Source organism: Nannospalax galili, unplaced genomic scaffold, assembly GCF_000622305.1.
Source record: "Nannospalax galili isolate Female #2095 unplaced genomic scaffold, S.galili_v1.0 scaffold167, whole genome shotgun sequence".
Lineage (NCBI taxonomy): Eukaryota > Metazoa > Chordata > Mammalia > Rodentia > Spalacidae > Nannospalax > Nannospalax galili.
Window position 1 is genome coordinate 7,009,163 of NW_008358534.1, and position 7,210 is coordinate 7,016,372.

The following is a 7,210-nucleotide window of genomic DNA, read 5'->3' on the forward strand; positions in this document are numbered from 1 at the left end:
ACAAAAATATATGCCATTTTTGCACCTCCCCCCGAATCCTATTCAGTGTGATTTTAAAAACCAGTGGCCCCTTAACCGACTTAGATGTTTCTGATTTTTCAAACACACCATGCGTAACCTAAACGGTACTCTAAATTGTGAAGTTTCTAGCAGCACATCAAAGAATTCTAGACATTGCTATGAGAAATATTCTGGAACGCCAGATTTCAGGAGAATGACATCATCTGCTCATGGGAAACTTCTAAAAACATAGCTAGGAACCTTCTGTTTATAGAAAGATGGAGTAGATGTACTTTTCCCTATTTCTCTCATTAATTACAATAAAACTCCAGCACACTTAGTGCATAATAACCATAAAAGTACTCTGAAACATGGAGAAAAGACAGCAGATTTTTCAGGGACTCTGAGACTCAAGGAATGTCACAGTTGTGATTTCCCTGAGTTTTATTTTTGTTTCACATATATGACACTAGTGTGGAAAAAGGTGATACATTGGAAACACCAACAGATGCAGACAAAATAAAATTACAATGCAAGTTTGCTCTCTCTAACCAAAAGAACATGAAAGGGACAACCTAGCCAGACAGAAAAATATACAATAACCACTCTACTCCAGTTGAATATTACAGGAGAAGAAAAAGTGCCAAACATGAACCATCATCTTACTTTCTTACAAGGCTGTAACAAAACATCCCAACATCCCAATCAGAGTGTTATCAGAGGAGGTCAAGTAGGAGTTAGAAGTTTCATGCTTGTTGACCAACAACGATCTCCCTCTCCCACGGTCTCTTTGGAAACCATATGCTCTTCCATCTTCACCTGGGTGTTATGCGGTATCACTCCCATGCCTTGCTGATACATTGTCTGAAGAATCCTACTAACAGTGAAGACTTTCACCGTTGCCTAATAGTTATAAGGTACCCCACCAGAGTGTCAGTGGAAACCATAAATAAAGCAAAAACTCCTACTTTCACACAATATCAGTGAGAAGCCCATTCCTTAAGCATTGATAGAGTGCCTAAATGTTTAGGTGGGTGCGTGTAAAGGCCAATGGTCAAATTCAAGTATCTTCCTCTCTCGCTCACCATGTTTTTATTGATTAATTGGTTATTTCATTCATGCATAATGCATTCTGAATACTCCCTCACTCTCCATTATTTGCTGCCCATCCCTGTCAATCCTCCCATACCTTTCCCAGATTCATATTCATTTGGTTTTGTTATCTATTTAAATTAACCAGAGCCATTTGTGTGATAATTGGATGGAAAGTATCTATTGGGGCCTGATAGAGTTGTTAGTGGGTACATAACTGAAGGCAATGATTCCCTCTCTCCCTATTGATAGCAAATAGTTCATCAATGAGGTATCGGGCCCCTTGAGCCCCTCCCCCATCCATACCTGACTGTTAACAGGCCCATTCTTGTACTGACCCAGAGCAGGCATCTGCAACTTCTATGAGTTTGTGATTGGAATGGCTGTCTTGCCTAGAAGATGGCATTTCACAGACATTCTTATTTTCCAGATTTTACATTTTCCCCATCCCTTCTACAGTGTTTCCTGAGTTATAGAGAGGAAGGTAAAAATGACTAATTTAGAGCTGTCACTTATTCTCAGTACTTGGCACAGCCTCTGCATTCACAGTCATTCACTGGAAAGAGGCTTCCCTGATTAATCCTGAGAGTATCATTTTCCAGATATATAAATATAAATATTTAGAAGGTCATTTCATACTATGTTAATTTAAGTAAACAACAGCCAAGCAAGATGAGCCCACTTGTGCAACAGCTTTCAGTTCCCATCCCCAGGGACTATGATATCCACAATCTTGGGCTTTTGACCACGGTTTTTTACCAGGTTTCCAGTACTAGAAATTTTCTTCTTATGAAGTAAGTCTCAAATCAATCAGAGAGCAGTTGGTTACCCCATACAGGCAGGTTGATTTCATAGATCATACCATTCACAGTTGATTAAGAATTTTGATACCTTTTATCTCCCCAACAGTCTGCATAGCATGTTCTGGGGCTCTTAATGATAGTTAGAGAAAACTACCAACCCAGTTCTAACATGTTTTCTCTATATCATAGTTAAATGTTCCAACTTATTTTTGAAACAGGGTCTCTTCATTGAACCTGGAGCTCTCCATTTGGCTAGATTGCCTGGCCAGCAAACTCCAGGAATCTATCTGTCTCCAATTCTACAGTACTGGGTGGCCATACCTGGCTTTTTATGGAGATACTAGAGATCTAAACTTAGTTATATCATCATGCTTCTACATGAAGCATTTTACTCACTGAACTATCTCCCCAGCCACTAAAAGAACAATATAAAGTACTCTGAAAACTGAAAATTGAAAGCCTCAGAGAAAAATACATGGATATTAAAAAGAACCAAATGGAAATTTTGGAATTAAAAATATGACTAAAATAAAAAGTTCAATACATAGATTCAGTTGCTCAATGAACTTGAAAGTAGAACAAGTATAATTACTCAATTTGAGCAAAGACTTGAAAAAAATGGACAAACACCCAGAGATTTCCAAGACTATAACACACTGTCTAAGGTATTTTCAGATCAGGGGCTGTAGAGGTGGCTCAGCAGTTAAGAGCACTGGCTGTTCTTGCAGAGGACCTGGGCTTGATTCCTAGCACCTATATGATGGTTAAAAACATCCATAACTCCAGTTCCAGGGAATTTGACGCCTTCTTCTGACCTCCACAGGCATTGCGTGACTTAGGTGAACTTACATACATGTAGGCAATACACTCACATACATTACAAAATAATAAAATGTTTTCTGAAAGATACTTTCAGTTCAAAGAAATCTGAGATTATTTTCATTAGCAAATATACCTTAAGGCACTGACTAAAGGAAGAAGTTCTTGGAACATGAAAGTAGTGTCAAATGGGATATCAGGAAGGAAGAATATACAAGTCAAAATTATGGACAAAACCCAAAAACTTTTCTTTTCTTATTGTAAAAATTATGTCTATAATTTAAAGAAAAATTCAACGTTGTTGTCTGATATTGTTCTAAATACATGTAGTGGAAATATTCACAACAATCACATATAAATAGTGGATACAAGGATAATAAGGGAAGATATAGTCCCTATATTTCACTCTTATGGTTACAAATAATACAAGTAAGCTGTGATAACTTATTAATATATAACAATTAAGTAAACTACTAGGAAAGGCTACAGAAAGACATTAAGATAAATTGGAATTATTTTTAAAAAGTTTAAAAATATTTTTATTAATTTTTGTGAATTTCATTCAATAGATTTGATCAATTCACCCCCCACTTGTCCCTCTAACCCCTCCCAGATTCACCCCCAATTCCCTACCCTCCCAACTTCATATCTTCTTTTTTTTAAAAAAATCCATAGATTCCAATTTATGCTGCCCATATATTCTTGGATATGGGGCTATGTACTGGAATGTGATGGACCTACTAAGGGATTTACTCTTAAAGAACACTGACTCTCCCTCCCCCCAGCAGCTATTAATGACCAATAGCTCTTCAACTAGAGTTGGGACTTCATGACCACCACCCACTTCCATGCTGAGGTTTTATGTTTTTTGGTTTTGGTTTTGGTTTTGGTTTTTTCGGCTTAACCTTCTGTAGGTCTTGTGAATTTCGTCCCTGCCACTGTGCGTTCATATGTTCAGCAGTGCTGTCATATCCAACAAATATTAGTTCACTGCAGGCATGCACTCTGTCTTGCTCCTACAATCTTTTCATGTCCCTCTTCTGCAATAATCCTTGAGCCTTAGGAGGAGGAGGTATGATACAGGTGTTCCAGGGATGAACATTCCAAGGTCTCTTATTCTCTGCATCTTGACCAGTGATAGGTCTCTGTATTGATCACTGTTTACTACAAAAAGAGTTTCTCTGATAAGGATTGAGATATTCACTAATCTATGGACATAACAGTAAATCAGTTTAATACTATGTCCATTTCTCAGAAAAATAAAAGTATAAACTAAAGATGTATGAAGTATTTTGTGATTTTTTTTTTTTAGGTAATTCGGTTGAGTAGTCCCTGGACATAAACTGTGTGAAAAGAGATGGAATAAACAAAGGGAAAAAAATGGAAGACGTAAGCCTTAAGAAACAAATAATTGCATTTGTAAATGTTTTTAATCCCAACACATGCTTTTAATCCCAACACTTGCACTCACGAGACAGGCATGCAGATCTCTGTGAGACTGAGGCCAGCCTGGTCAAGTTCAAGGTCACTCGGGGCTAAAGACCAAAAGTTAAAAAAAATGAAATAAAACAGAGGTGTCTATAATAATATTAGACACTGTAGACTTTAAAGAAAATTACCAGAGATAAAAAGCCTATCATAAAAAAGTATTAGCCCACAAAGAGGATATAGCAATCTAAATTTGAACAACAAAGATACAAAACACATAAGGCCCAAACTGATAAAACTGACAAGATAAGTGGAAAAATACCCACTTCCAGTGGAAAAACTCAGTACCTATTAGCAATAATAGAAAAAATAAACAAAAAGTCAGCAAGAATAAAAAAGAAATCTGTAAAAGTACCAACCCACAGAATCCAGTTGGAACCAATACCAAGATCGATCATATCCTAGGCCATAAATTTAAACTACTTGAAATCCTACAGGTTTTATTGTCCAGTCAGAATGGAATCAAGCCAGAAATAACAACAGGAGGAAATACAAATATTCTCCAAACAGTTGAAATTTAAAGAGCTAAATCAGTCATGGGTCAAATTCTCTTTGAAAATTTTTATTACATTTATAAACTCTCTTCCGCCCCCGCCCCCCCCCAAATTCACTTACACGTAAAAGTCTGATGTATAATTTGAGGGAGTTGGTCAGGCTATGTTTTGTTGATTTTAGTGAGCAGACAAGCCCACATAAAATCAGAAAAGAGGAATGTTAAGCAGAGATCAATTATTATAGTTATTATCACACCCATTATTTTCCTGTAAATGAAGAATTCACAATGGAACTTCTACTGATTGGCAGTGTGAGGTAGTCTCTGGAATCTGATAGATCGAATCACTTTTCATCAGAGTAAACCTGAGCAATTTATTTAAGTTCCACTCTCAATTTCCACATCCCCAAAATAGACATCAAAACAATATCTAGAGGGCTGGAGATATAGCTCAGTTTGATAGAGTACTTGCTTGGCATTCATGGGACACTAGATTGAATCCCCATTACAGAAAAAATAAAACATTATCTATTTCCCAGGGCTGTTATTAGGACTATAAGCAAAACAGCATGGTGGAATATAGTGTATGTGCTGATTAACCACACTTCCCATTAAGTCAGAAAAATAAATTTGTGCCTGGAAACTATAAAGATTCAGGGACATAAATATTATGAACACTACTGATCAGAAATAACTTATTAATACCATATAGACTTTCATGTAACTCAGGTGACAGTCTCATAATAAATGGAAAGTCTTACAGATTTGCCTGGTTTTAGTATGGTAGATCACCTTCCACTTAACTGGTAAATGATTGCTATTAGGCCTATCATAATCATCTCTATATGTTGGATGTCTCAAATTCTGTTTTAAATGAAGCAAATAATTTCAATAGCTCCTGAGATTTCCAAATTATATATTTAATAATCCTCTTAAAATATTAGTGAAGGACTTTGCATCCAATCTAACTGACTACTGTAGAATTTTCCCAGTGGAAAATTTCCACTTGCCAGCCTTTTTCTGAATGCTAATACACCTTCAAGTCATTAAATCCACTGAGGTTATCTTTCAAGTGTGTCATTTAAGCCTCCAAGATTTATACCTGCAACATCTTTGCAGGACCATTACCTGTAACCTAGATTTCTTTCCATGGCAGGCAGAGAGGTGGGTTGTTGAGATCTCCCTACAGGACAGCAATGGTTGACTGCACAGTGAATGCAGGGAGGGGTCTGAGGGTCCAATTGCAGTGCCTTAGGGATCTGTTGGAGTCCTGAGTGTGAGGCAGGCTGCCCACAGCCAGGGAATGAGGACAGTGTAGAGGGCCCAGCCAGCTCTAACTATGTGCACCTCCTCAAGGAGAAAATTGGTGCCAGAAGTTTCTCTGGACTGGCACAGACTTTCTCCAAGCTATTCCAATGTTGGGAACCCTTCACCCCGATCCTACTTGTTCCCATACTTGTCACAGTTTCTAGATCTGCACAGTGCCCTAGGAAGTGCTGCCTGCCAACTGCATCTCTCGGTTCCCAATATCTTTCATAGATGTTACCCTGAGTAAACATATTGCCCTTCAAAGTTCATCTTGGCTTTCCAGGGGATCCAAAATGTGATGATTAGTGTTGTTTGTCAACATAACGGAATCCAGAATGAACTTAGAGATAGGTTTCTGTGTGTGCCTGTGGGGAATGATCTTGTTTACAATAATCGAAGTGGGAAGACATGCCCTCTGTGGATGGCACCATTTCCTGGCTGGAATCTTGGACTGTATAAATGGAGAAAATGAGCTGAGCCGCAGCATGCATTCATCGTTCTGTTTCCTGACTGTGGATGCAAAATGATCAGTTGTTTCAAACTCCAGTGATGATGTTTCCCACCATGATGGACTACACATGAGCCATGATATAAAAGAAGCCCTTTCTCCCCTAAGTTGCTTTTGTCAGAATATTTTCTCACAGCAACGAGAAAAGAGACTAAGACAAAAACTGACAAGCTTAAATTGTTTCTGAGCAAGAGAATCCCTTCTAATGTCTAAAGTTAATTAGGTGTGACTTTTGCAAAGTGTGGGAAATGCTGGAATAATCAGAACAGTTAATAAGAAACAAAGATTACAGGAGTTCTGAACAGTTGAGAAGGGGAGAGCACACAACCCTTACAAGTACTAATGCACAAGAAGCATCTGTGCCTCCATCGTTCCCTGTAGGCACAGGTGATAAAGGTGCTGCATTCCAAATTGCTACTGGATCAAGGTCACCAGAACGTGAAATATAATGAATCAATCTCATTTCATTGGGATGCCTTATTTTTATCAAAAAGCTTAGAAGTTTAACTCTTTAATAATCATTCAAAAATCCGAGAGCTATTCCTTCCATGCATTGGTGTGTCAGACTGAATGATGAGGGCGTTGTAAATTAGGAGGTCAATAGAGTACACTGTAATTAGTGCATATGTTGAGAATTTATCTACAACCGTGTTTTAGTCCAATAAGATGTCTGAATGATATTCTGAATTAAATCCAAAA